This window comes from Capsicum annuum, unplaced genomic scaffold, assembly GCF_002878395.1.
Source record: "Capsicum annuum cultivar UCD-10X-F1 unplaced genomic scaffold, UCD10Xv1.1 ctg4748, whole genome shotgun sequence".
In the NCBI taxonomy this organism is placed as follows: Eukaryota; Viridiplantae; Streptophyta; class Magnoliopsida; order Solanales; family Solanaceae; genus Capsicum; species Capsicum annuum.
The window spans coordinates 1,802,308-1,816,881 of NW_025855126.1; positions in this window are offsets into that span (position 1 = coordinate 1,802,308).

Genomic DNA, 14,574 nt, shown 5'->3' on the forward strand with positions numbered 1-14,574 from the left:
TATATCGGTTATCAGACATCATGTTATCAGTATTCAGCTTTAGGACTATTAGATACAATCAACCAGGCCAGTTCTTCATAACCAGAACTGTCAAAAATGGTCATTTATGTATCAGTAATATAGTTTTATCCCTTCGGTACTTAATAATACAATATCAGTTCCTCACTTATCAGTGACTCAGATATCAAGATCAGTAAACTTAGTTATTCAGTATCCCAGTATTCGTAATCTCAGACGTTTGGGTATCCATGTTATCAGTAGACTTAGTAGTCAGAACCTATTATTCAACCCCATCATGATATCAGTTTTAGTTACGTATTCATACATGTATTATCATGTTCATATCATTCAGTTAGTTAGTATTGTTCATGCATATGAACCATTTGCATTCAGCCTACCTCACTTGCATACTAGTACATTCCAACACACTGACGCATTTGTCCTATGGTGTTTTTTTTATGCCATAGGTTTAGGAGTACGAGATTCAGAGCGCCAGTAGCATTCCATATTTTAGCAGACAGAGTTAGAAGCGAGTCCTCATCATTCGAGGATAATATTATTTGATTATGTCACTATTTCAGTACTTATCTATTTCAGTAGATGGAGTTAGTTGGGGACATGTCCCATCAACTCCTTATTCAAATAGTTTAGAGGCTTTCAGACTATAGGATGTCAGATAGTTACTTCAATTTGTTTTGGTATTGATTGCACCATTTTTCAGACATTATTTTATCAGAGGTTTTATTCAGTTTTGAACCTTATGGCCTTAGCTTCTATTACGTATTTTACAGTGTATGTATATATATACCGTATATTATACAGTGTACAGGTACAGATATCAGTCATGGGTAAACTTGTGGTTCTTCAGGGTCATGAGCACCGTGTAGCATTCCAGGTACCAGATTCGGGGCATTACAGTCCTAGTGCGTATAGCCGCTCGACCAGGAAATATCCCATGGGATGACTAGTACATCCCTCTAATATAAAACGTGACACTCGTATGTGGTCATCGAAGACCCCTCATATCGGCAAATATGAGTTTCCAGTTTTGGTTCCCCTAAAACCTCCACCTTCCATGACTTAGTTACACATCCCGCCATTAGTGCTCAAATTAAAACCATGTACAAACAATCTAATTACCATTTATTACCAAGGCCAATTATTAGTGGTATCATGATAGCAAGATTTATCCATAGCCAAACCATTTAGGTTAAAGGGACTCTCAAGTGCCCTTTTCGTTTACCATATTAACCTCTTGGGAGACTACCATTCTCTCCACAAGCCTAACCAATTCACCTTTAACCTTTGTAAACCATTTAAATCATTTATAATTTCATATACAAGCTGAAAACAAGCAAGAGTTCCATTTAAAGAAGTCAATGTAATGAGCATATCTTTATAAGCATTTTATCAAACACCTTGCGGGCATAATATAACCAAAACCAATTCCAAAGACCATTAAACCATTGCCAAGCAAACCAATTTCCCAAAACCACTATTAAAGCATATAGAAGCATAACTAAACCATAGGAAACCAGAACCAAGCCGTTATAAACAAAACCCCCAATTAATAGTTGAAAATAAAAAACCATGCAACATTGAAACCACGAAAACATCTATAAAATCCATTCCTTTTTAGAAATAGTAAGTAGGGAAGAGACACATGCCTTAAACCGATAAAAGATGATTGAAGAAAATCATCAAAGCAATCCCTAAGTTGAAACCCTAGCTCTTTTGCCCCAAAAGCTCTTGAGAGAATTATGATGTGCTTTGAAATAATTTTCTTAGTGTTAATGAATAGAATAATAGGGTAAATAACCTCCTAAGTGGATTAAAAGTCGCGGATTATAATAGGGTAAGTAGGGAAATATCTAGAATACCCCCACTTAAGTTTCTTAAAACCCCATCATAGGGATACGACAGACCTACTTACGAGTCGTACCCTTTCTTACGATTGGTTTTCCCCAGTCGTACCTAGGCCTTAAACTTTTGGATCAGACACTATCAAACATACGACTCATACAACCAAGTTGTATCCTTATTATATGATCCATACCCATGATCCATATCCCTAGTAGAATGAATTACCAGGAGGATCAAATACTATCCACCATACAAGTCACCGATATAACTTGTATCAATCCTTACGACTCACACCCCTAAGTCATGACCATTTCAGTGATCAAAACCATCCCATCAACTAACATTGGTCAGCTTTCAGTAGGACTATGCCACTCATACCCCAGCATATGGCTCGTACCCTGGAGTCATATTGGGTCTGGAGAATGGATTTTAACGAAAAATTTCTAAGGCCAAAACCCAGGATGTAACATTCTCCCACGCTAGGAACAATTATCCCCGATTGATGGATAATGTAGGGCTAATAACACATAGAGTCATTTATATTATCAAACATACCCTTAACAAAGTTTTAAAATAAAGAGGCAAATATGTTAATCTTTCCTTTAACAAACTCAGAAAATAAGGATGTGTTCAGGAACACATACTTTTTGCACGAATCCTAGGAGAAGAAAACAAATGCGGATACTTGGACTTCATGTCCTCGTTCGCTTCCCACGTAGATTCTTCTACCTTATGGTTCTGCCACAGAACCTTAACCAAAGCCATATCCATGATTCGTAACTGACGAACTTGCCTATCTAAAATATGAACTGTAGCCTCTTCATAAGACAGAGAATCCGAGATATCCAACCCTTCCAAAGGAACAACCAAAGAAGGATTACCAATACACTTTCTCAACATGAAAACATGAAAGACCGGATGAACCAAAACCAAACTAGATGGAAACTCCAACTCATAAGCAACATTACCAAGTCTTCGTAAAATCACATAAGGACCGATAAATCGAGGACTAAGCTTCCTCTTCTTGCCAAACCGCACTACTTCCTTCATGGGAGACATATTTAGGAACACCCTATACCTAACCTCAAACTCCAAATCTCTATGCCTAACATCCATATAAGACTTTTGGTGACTCTGAGAATCCTTAAGCCTATACCGAATCACCTTCACCTTCTCCATAACTTGATAGACTAAATCGGGACCAAATATATCTGCCTCATCAAGCTCAAACCATCCAATAGGAGAACTATACCTCCTACCATACAATGCCTCAAAAGGAGCCATAACAATACTAGAATGATAGCTATTGTTGTAAATAACTCTACCAAAGGTAGATGCTTAGCCCAACTGCCACCATAATCAATCACGCATGCCCAAATAATGTTCTTCAATGTCTGAATCATTCTCTCCACTTGGCCATCCAACTGCGGATACAAATCCATACTTATACTAACCTTAGTCCCCAATTCTTTATAGAAAGACCACCAGAAATAAGATATAAACTACATACCATGATAAAAAATAAATTAAATAGGTACCCCATTCAACTTCACAATCTCTTGAAGATACTTCACATAATCTTCTATCGGTAATGTAGTCCTTACTGGAAAAAAGTGAGTAGACTTAGTCATCCTATCCACGATGACCGAAATTGAATCAAATTGGTTCCAAGACCGAGGAAGACCGGTAGCGAAATCCATATTGATCATCTCCCATTTCCATTCAGGAAACTCTATTTTTTGATGCAACCCGCCAGGTCTCATGTGCTTAACGTTAACCTGTTGGTACACAATGCACTTGGCCACGAAATCAACCACATCTGTCTCCACGCCATTCCACCAATAGATCTCCTTAAGATCATGATACATCTTTATTGAATCAGGGTGGATAACATAGCGCGACTTATGCACCTCAACCAAAACCCTTTTTCACAACCCATCGATATTCGGAACATAGAGCCTCCCTTGGTACCACAAAGTACCATCACCACTAATCTCAAATATAGCCACCTTTTCCTTACTAACGTCTCTCTTGATTTTCAATAAGACCGGATCTTACACTTTTTTTGCCTTAATCTTTGCACCAAGAGATGATCTAACCATTTCTTGCACCATCATACCATCATCCTTAGAATCTAAGAGAAGAACTCCAAGATTGGCCAAATAGTGAATATACTTCACCAATTCCCACTTTCCTTCCTCTACATGAGCCAAACTGTCCATTAACAACCTACTAAAAGCATCAACAACCACATTAGACTTACCTGGGTGATAGTGAAGAATCATATCATAATCCTTAAGAAGCTCGAGCTATCTTCTTTGCCTGAGATTATGCTCCTTCTGCATGAACATGTACTAGAGACTCTTATGATCCGCAAAAATATCTACGTGAACAACATGCAGATAATGCCACCATATTTTCAAAGCAAACATAAACACCAACAGCTCTAAATCATGGGTAGGATAATTTCTCTCATGTACCTTTAACTGCCTGGAAGCATAGACAATAACCTTTCTACGATGCATCAAAACACAACCAACACCCACCCGAGATACATCACAATAAATCATAAACCCATCATTGCCTTCTGACAAAGTCAAAATCTTACGCAAAGTCAACCTATCCTTCAACTTCTGAAAACTCCCCTCACAAGCATCCGACTAAGAAAACATAACTTTTTTCTGAGTTAACTTAGTGAAAGGAGCAGCTATCGATGAGAAGCTTTTTACAAACCGCCTATAATACCCGGCTAAACCCAAGAAGCTCCAAACATTAGATAGAGTCATGGGCCTACGCCACCCCTTCACCGCAATAACCTTTTAAGGATCAACCATTATCCCCTCACTTGAAATAATGTAACACAAAAAAGTAATGATATTCAATCAAAACTCACACTTATAGAACTTGACAAACAACCATTGTTCCTTTAAGGTCTACAACACCACATGGAGGTGACTAGCATGATCCACCTTACTCCTCGAATACACTAGAATATCATCAATAAACTCAATGAAAAAGAGATCTAAATACTTCCTGAACCCTGTTTATCAAATTTATAAATATTGCTGGAGCATTGGTCCACCCAAATGACATCACCAAGAACTCAAAATGCCATTGGAGAAATACTAGGATAAATAAACCCCTTATCCAGAAGATCTTTAAGTTGCTTCTTAAGTTCTCTAAACTTAGACGGAGCCATTCTATATCGAGGAATAGATATTAGACAAGTGCCCAGAAGCAAATCAATACCAAACTCTTTCCCTATCTGGAAGAACACCAGGAAGATCATCCAGAAAGACCTTTGGAAACTCATTAGCTATTGGAACTCACATCAAAGAAGGACCTTTCGAGTTAGAATCTTCAACTCGAACCAAATGATAAAGATACCTTTTAGAAATTAACATTCGAGCTCTAAGATACGCAATAAATCTCCTCCTCAAAGCTAAAGAAAAAACCTCATATTCTATTTTTGGCTCACTAGGGAACCTAAAGATGACCTTACAAGTCCGACAGTGTAACAATGCATAACAAAAATGCAACCAGTTCATACCCAAAATAACATCAAAGTCCACCATTCCTTATTCAAATAGATCTGCCAAGGTTTGTCTATCACCAACAGATACCACATAACCTCTATAGACCCATTCAGTAATGACTAAGTCTCCTACCAAGGTAGAAACAACCAAAGGATAAGAAATAATTTTTGGATCAAAACCAAAAGACAGCTATATAAGGAGTCACATATGAAAGAGTGGAGCCCAGATCAAGCAAATAATATACATCATATAAAAGGAGCTATAACGTACCAATAATAACATCAGGTGATACCTCGAATTCCTGTCAGGATGCTAAAGTATACAATCTGTTCTGACCAATACTAGAACCAGGAGTAGTAACAGAATTAGATGCCAAATCAGCAGGTGTAGGAGTATAAGATGAAGCCATCAGAATTTTATTTACCCCCGAAGCAACCTTGTTGAAAGGATAATCATTGAGCTGGTGGCCTACCTGACCATATTTAAAGTACTTATCTCTACCTTCCTCATAGAATACCTGTGAGGACGATCGCAGAACAAACAAGGAGGGAATGAAGAAATAGACTAACATCTACTCCCTTGAGATTGGGCAACCTGAGCTCGAGAATTGTCACCACCTTGGTAACACTTGTCGCTCGACTACTATAGGTAAGGAGAACTGGTAGCAGAGAAGGAACCAGAACTCCCCTAAATCTTTTTTTTGCCACTTGCCACCAACTCTACCACCCTGAGATTGCGCACCTCCCTAATTTGAAAATATTTCTCTCTTTCTCTGCCTATCCTCAAATTTCGCCTACCCTCTCTTCTTGCCCTTAACCTACTACATATGAACTGTCAACCTAGAGATGTCCATATCCCTAATGAGTAAACCAGTCTTGGTCTCCAAAATCATATCTCTATTTAACTAAAAAGCGAACTTCCTCATTCTCTACCTTAAATCAGTCACCAAATCAGGAGCATACCTTGACAACTGATGAAACTTTAAGGCATATTCCCTTACAGACATCTTTCCTTACTTGAAGTTTATAAACTCTTCCATTTTAGCTTCCCTTAACTCCTAAGGAAAGAAATGATCCATGAAGGCATTAGTAAAGGCCTCCCACAACCCTTTCTCTTGCATATTACCCTTATCTTTGTCTGACTCCTTATACCATTGATAAGCAATATCTTTGAGTTGTAAGCTGCAAAGCTAACTCTCTCTATATCAAAATCTTGCATAACTTGAAAGATCTTCTCTAGTTTATCCAAGAAGCCCTATGGGTCTTCCTCAACCTTCACTCCCATAAAAGTAAGAGGACCTATCTTCATAAATTGGCCAACCCTTATGGCCTCAACAAATAATACACTAGCTGCACCCCGCTCAGACTAAGCAACGACCATCTAAGCAATAACATGAATAGAATGATGAAACTCCATATTCTTCATGTTACCCCAAGGGACCTGAGGAGCAGTAAGAGGTATAAGAGGAACTCCAGCATAATTGGGAATGGGACCATGAGATCGAACATGCACTCTAGATGTAGGAGGTACCCCTTCAGCATTATCCCTAGATAGGATGAAGGAATTTCCTTGTGTTCCAAATCTAGGAGGCATGATCTGAAAGACAAACAACCAAGGATGAGAGAAGATTCTAGGACAGTGAATTTCAAGAAAGTAAAACATTTGTAAATATCTCACAACCTCTCTCTTATGAGTGTTGTGTGCTTTACACCCCTAAAAGAGACTCTACTCGACACGGCTTAGTGAGCTCCCAGTTGACCATAAACTTGGCTCTAATACCAACTTGTCACGACCTGAACCAGGGACTAGATATAATGTGCATCCCAATTCCTATCAGGATCGGGGACCACCCCCTTAACCCAATCCAACCACCTTCCACAGCCTTAGATGAGCTAAATTTCAAGCATATAACAAGATTGCATAAATGCTGTGATAAAGACTCTGGGATAGGGTCATAACAGTGAACGACCCAACCGGGTCTACCCGTACCAAACCAACCATCCACACCATACCAAACCAAAGAGAAGATCAAAACATTATATGATAATCAAACTCAAAATGTAATACGATGGAACAGTGAGAAATCATGTTTGATGATGCCAGCCTTCCAACTTATTCTAATGTCAAGGCCAATACTAATACCAATCCTACCCATACCAACCCCCAAAGTATCACAAAGCCTCTATAAAAAATTATACAAATATCTGGTTGGTACATGTCCCCAACCATGTCCAAAACTAATATCCAAAATAAAAGCAAAATGTCTAAGATGTCCACATCATTAAATGGAGCCTTCTGGAAAGAGGGAATCTCACCACTTCAATACAAATGTTGTCCCCTAGTCAATCACTATGTAGGAGGAGTCAAATAGCCGGTTCCTATATAGCGTGGGTATACATACGCAAATAGACGAGTTAACGAGTGACCGCTAGCACGTATCTCAGAATAAGGATAAAGTAATACCATTTAAACAAACAAGTAAAAATATCCATGATGCACACAACTATACATATATATAAGAATCGGGAAAGGGAATCCGTGTTTAGCATGCATTTAAAACCATTCACCTGGGATGTGTAACCTTGCCATTTAACCACACCCATGGGTCGTATGCGTTTAGCTCCCCTACTGAAAGAGTACCAGTGTATGTAGCCGCATGACGAGGAAATATCTAATGGGATGAATAGTACATCTCTCCAATATAATATGTGACACTCGCACGTGATCATTGTAGACCTTGTATATTGGAAAATATGAGTTTCCAATTTTGGTTCCCCTAGAACCTTCACCTTCCACGACTTAGTTACATATACTTCCATTAATGCCCAAATTAAAACCATGTCCAAACAATCCAATTGCCATTTATTACTAAGTCCAACTATTAGTGTCATCGTCATACCAACTATACTTGCAAGATTTATCCATAGCCAAACCATTTAGATTTAGGGGACTCTTAAGTGCCCTTTTCGTTTACCATATTAACCTCTTGGGAGACTATCATGTTCTCCACAAGCATAATCAATTAGACTTTAACCTTTTTAAACCATTTAAACCATTTATAGTTTCATATATAAGCTAAAAACAAGCAAGAGTTCCATTTAAAGAAGTCAATGTAATGAACATATCTTTATAAGCATTTTATCAAATACTTTGGGGGGTATAATATAACTAAAACCAATTCTAAAGACCATTACCATGCAAATAAATTGCCCAAAACTACCATTAATGGATATAAAAGCATAATTAAACCACACGAAACCATAACCAAGCCACTATAAATAAAACCCCCAATTAATAGTTGAAAACTATACACCATGCAACATTGAAACCATGAAAACATCCATAAAATCCATGCCTTTTTAGAAATAGTAAGTAGGGAAGAGACACATGCCTTAAATCGAGAAAGATAATGGAAGAAAATCACCAAAGCAAGCCTCAAAGTAAGACCTAAGTTGAAACCCTAGCTCTCTTGCCCCAAAAAATCTTTAGAGAATTATGATATGTTTTGATATAATTTTCTAAGCGTTAATTAATAGAACAATAGAGTAAATAACCTCCTAAGTGTATTAGAAGTCGTGGGTCATAATTAGGGTAAGTAGGAAAATGTCCAGGATACCCCAATTTGAATCCCTTAAAAACCCATAACAGGGATACGTTTGACCCTCTTACAAGTTGTACCCTTCCTTATAATTGGTTTCCACCAGTTGTACCCAGGCCTTAACCTTTGGGATCAGACACTGTCCAGCATACGACTCATTCAATAAAATTATAACCTCAGCATACGATCTATATCCTTAACAAAATGAATTACCAGTTGGATCAAACACTACCCACCATACGAGTCACTGATATGACTCGTATCAGTCCTTGCGACCCACACCCCTAAGTCATGACATTCCAGTGATAAAAAAAATCCCACAAACACTGGTCAGCTTATGATAGGACCATACCACACGTACCCCAGCATGTGGCTCATACCCTAAAGTTGTATTGGGTTCAGAAAATAGATTTCAAAGGAAAATTTCTAAGACTAAAACCTAGGATGTAACAGTTTAGGTGGTGGATCTTCGGGTTCAGTAGTGTAAGGTGGCCATTTGAGCCCAGTAGTTCCTTCTCCTATTGATGCAGGCCACATGACTTGTTATATGTGTTGTGAGGTTGGCTATTTGGCCATGGACTGCCCTTGCCATGTGATTAGGGATAATCATATTTCAAAAGTAAAAGGTAGGGGTATTACTAGAGGAAAGAGAGGTAGAGATGGTTGAACCTATAGTGGTGGTTGTGGTGCTACTCAACCAGTTGTTGGTTATAGTAAGTGTTATGCTATACCCGACAGGCCAAAGGCAGAGGCTTCTGATGCTGTGATCACAGGTATCATCCCCATTTGTTTCAGATTCACATCTATGTTATTTGACACCGGATAAACTTTCTCCTTTATGTTTGAATATTTTGTGTAAGGTTTTGATTTTGTTAGTGAGCCGTTTGCCATGCCTATTTGTGTATCTACCCCTGTAGGAGGTTCTTTAGTGCCGGATTGGGTGTATCAATCTTGTGTTGTGACTTTTTATGGTCCTAAGACTTGGGTAGATTTGCTTGTGCTAGTGGCACTACCCGAACCGGGGCTTAGTCATGTCGGGTACCTCAAGCCTAACTGGGATCGAAGACCACCCTCAATACCCAACCATAACCTCCCTGCACCTTACGTCGGATAAATTCTGAATATATAACATGATTAAATAATTAAAATTGAAGACCATTAGATAAAGTTCATAACCATAACCATCTGAGTAATCAACCAAATGTCTAACTGGTGTCCACCCCAATAACAATACCAATGCCAAGGTTGAAACCAATCCGACACCACCCATGCCTATAAAACATTCGGTCGGGACATGCCCCCAACCATAGCCAAAACCAAAGTCCAAGAAATAAAAAAAACAATGTAAAGAAGTTCATATCATGAAATGGAGTCTTCCTAAGAATAAAAGCTCACCACTTCAGTCTAACACAAAACTATCCTAGAATCCAAGTCACTGAGCAGGAGGAGTGGTATGGCCGATTCCTACATCGCATGGGGATACATCACCTGAAGACAGTTAGCATGATAAACGCTAGCATGTACTCAGGAATAAGGATAAAATAATTCCATCATTCAAAGCCAAAGTAAATAACCATATGCAATTGCATACATATGTACATATATACCATGTCGGGAAAGGGAACCAGGTTTAGTATACATTTAAAACCTTTAACCGAAGCTGTGTATCTTGACCATTCTAAAATTACCCATAAGCTATATGGGTCCAGTGTTATGTAGCTGCACGAACTGGAGATATCATAGGGGCCAGAGTTTCCTGTGTACACTGCGCCCTCCATGATACATATATACAAGTATAAACTTAGGGGATTCCCGTGTACCCCACAAGTATATGGTCACCATAACCAACCGTTATGTTGGCAAATATCAATTTCCAATGTCCATCCATCGGACTCACACCTTCACAGTTAGCTATCGGAACCTTCCATTATTGACTAATTAAAACCTTTAGCACATAATCAAACTACCGATTACAAAATATAGTTACCAAGGCATTATGAAGTGGTATCATCATACCGACTTAGCTTGCAAGAAATGTCATTAACCAACACTTAGAAGATTTATATGTACCCCACAAGATTTCCAATTGAACCAAATACATGGCCACCAAGGCTTTTCCAATCCATCTAAAAACATTCAAACCAAGTTGGGTTCCATTACTTTATTATGCAATGCTAGGTTGTCAATAAAATTCAAACTATGTGACAAAAACATTCTCATTGCCATTTTAACAAACATGTTGAGGGCATATAATTTCCAAAACCAAAACTAAGAATCATTTAACCATTCCCATGCAACCACGTGTTCAAACCAATATTATAACATGAAAAACCATAAATAACTACTAAAAAAGGCCAAAAATAATGGCCAAAAGCGATGGCCAGATTCATTTTTTGACTAAAATAAACAGAAAACTGAGACTGTCACTTTCGTCGTGAAAAAGTCTGTTGTTTTTTGAAAACGACGGCATGCATCGCTTTTTTTTAAAGACAGACAATGTCATTTTTTTATAATATATATATATATATATATATATATATATATATTATAAAAAGCAATATTGTACGTCATTTTTGTTCTTCATGTGAAGAACAAAGGATGAACAAAACGAACATCTTCGTTATATTGAAGAAAAAAATAATTTTTTTAGAAAAAATCGACACTGTCCGTCATTTTATAAAAAAATTAATTTTTTTTTAGAAAAAGCAATGTTGTTCATCATTTTTTGTTTCTCATAATGAAGAAAAAAACAATGACCATCGTCAGTTTTCTTGAAAAAAATTAAAAAGCGATGAAAAATGTCGCATTTTTGGAAATGTTTCAAAATTTTTTTAAAAAAAGCGACGGACAAAAGAGACCCTATCCGTCACTTTTTTGTATTTTCTGAATGCAAAAATCATCATTTTCTACATCCTACCTGCCAAATAGAAATGCAATTCAATACATACAGTCCCATGCAACACATATTATAAAAATAATCATAAAATACACAACATCAACAAATCATTTAAGTAATTCAAATCAAAAACACTAATCAATCAATCCAACAATATCCAAAACACTTAACAATTAATCCCACAACATTAAAAATACTTAAACACTCCTAAAGGTTTTTCACTAGTTAAAAGCTAAGTTCAAGAATATCTAAAAATTGTCTAAAAGTCAAGTCCAAGAACACTAAGGAGTAGCTCCAACAAACTCCTCATCACTCTCTATTTCCTCTTTGCAACTTAAATCAGGAGATGGAGAACAATGACGACGATGATCCTTGCTAGCCATTTGTTTCTTAAGTTTCTCGACTATTTTGTACGTGACTTTATTTTGAGCAATGAACTGTGCCAAGACATGTGTAAGCTATGCGATCTAATGTGACATAGCAGCATGTCTTTAAAAAATAGTGGAAATGTCCTAACCGTGTTTTCTCAACCAACAACATATTATCTGAAAATCAATTCACTAGTGTTATATGATATATAACCATTTTCAAGTCATGAATTCACATTTCAAGCGACAATACTAAATCAATTTCAAGTCATGAATTCACATTTTCAAGTGATTACACTTTACTAATTTCAAAACGCAAGTTCACTTTTCAAGTAACTACATTAAAATATTTTCAAGTCACTAATTCACTTCTCAAGTGACTACACGTGATCATTTTGAAGTCACTAGTACTTATTTCAAAACACTACAATTAATCATTTTCAACTCTCAAATTCACATTTAAAGTGACTAAACTTAACCATTTTCAAGTCATGAATTCACATTTCAAGTGACAAAACTAAACCATTTCAACTCATGAATTCACATTTTCAAATGATTACACTTAACTAATTTCAAAACACAAGTTCACCTTTCATGTAACTACACTAAACCATTTTCAAGTCACTAATCCACTTCTCAAGTGACTACACTTCATCATTTTGAGGTCACTAGTACACATTTCAAAACACTACACTTGATCATTTTAAAGTCACAAATTAATATTTCAAGTGACAATACTAAACTATTTTCAAGTCATGAATTCACATTTCAAGTGGCAACACTTAACCATTTTCAAGTCATGAATTCACAATTTCAAGTGATTCCACTTTACTAATTCCACTTTACTAATTACAAAAATATAAGTTCACCTTTCAAGTAACTACACTAAACCATTTTCAAGTCACTAATCCACTTCTCAAGTGACTACATTGATCATTTTGAAGTACTAGTACAAATTCCAAAACATTATACTTGATTATTTTTAAGTCACAAATTCTTATTTTAAGTGGCTACACTTAACCATTTTCTAGTCTCTAATTCACATTTCAAGTGACAACACTAAACCATTTTCAAGTCATGAATTCACATTTAAAAGTGATTACACTGTACTAATTTCAAAACACAAGTTCACCTTTCAAGTAACTACACTAAACCATTTTCAAGTCACTAATTCATTACTCAAGTGACTACACTTGATCATTTTCAAGTCACAAATTCATATTTCAAGTGACTACACTTAACCGTTTTCATGTCTCTAATTCACATTTCAAGTAACAACGCGAAACCATTTTCAAGTCATGAATTCACATTTCAAGTGACAACGCTTAAACATTTTCAAGTCATGAATTCACATTTTCAAGTGATTACACTTTACTAATTATAAAACACAAGTTCACCTTTCAAGAAACTATACTAAATCATTTTCAAGTCACTAATCTAATTTTCAAGTGACTAGACTTAAATCATTTTGAAGTCACTAGTACACATTTCAAAACGCTACACTTAATCATTTTCAAGTCACAAATTCATATTTTAAGTGACTACACTTAACCATTTTTATGTCTCTAATTCACATTTCAAGTGACAACACTAAATCATTCTCAAGTCATGAACTCATATTTCAAGTGACAATACTAAACCATTTCAAGTCATGAATTCACATTTCAAAGTGATTACACTACTAATTTCAAAAGACAAGTTCACCTGTCAAATAACTACACTAAACTATTTTCAAGTCACTAATTCACTTCTCAAGAGAGTACACTTGATCATTGTGAAGTCACTAGTACACATTTCAAAACACTACACTTAACCATTTTCAACTCTCTAATTCACATTTCAAGTGACTAAACTTAACCATTTTCGAACCATGAATTCACATTTTAAGTGACAACACTAAACCAATTTCAAGTCATGAATTCATATTATCAAGTGATTACACTTTACTAATTTCAAAACACAAGTTCACCTTTCAAGTCACTTCACAATTTTCAAGTCACTGATTCACTTCTCAAGTGACTACACTTGATCATTTTGAAGTCACTAGTACACATTTCTAAATACTACACTTAACCATTTTCAACTCTCTAATTCACATTTCAAGTGACTAAACGCAACCATTTTCAAGTCATGAATTCACATTTCAAGTGATAGAGCTAAACCAATTTCAAGTCATGACTTTATATTTCAAGTGACAACACTAAACCATTTTAAGTCATGAATTCACATTTCAGTGATTACACTTTACTAATTTTAAAACACAAGTTCACCTTTCAAATAACAACACTAAACCATTTTCAAGTCACTAATTCA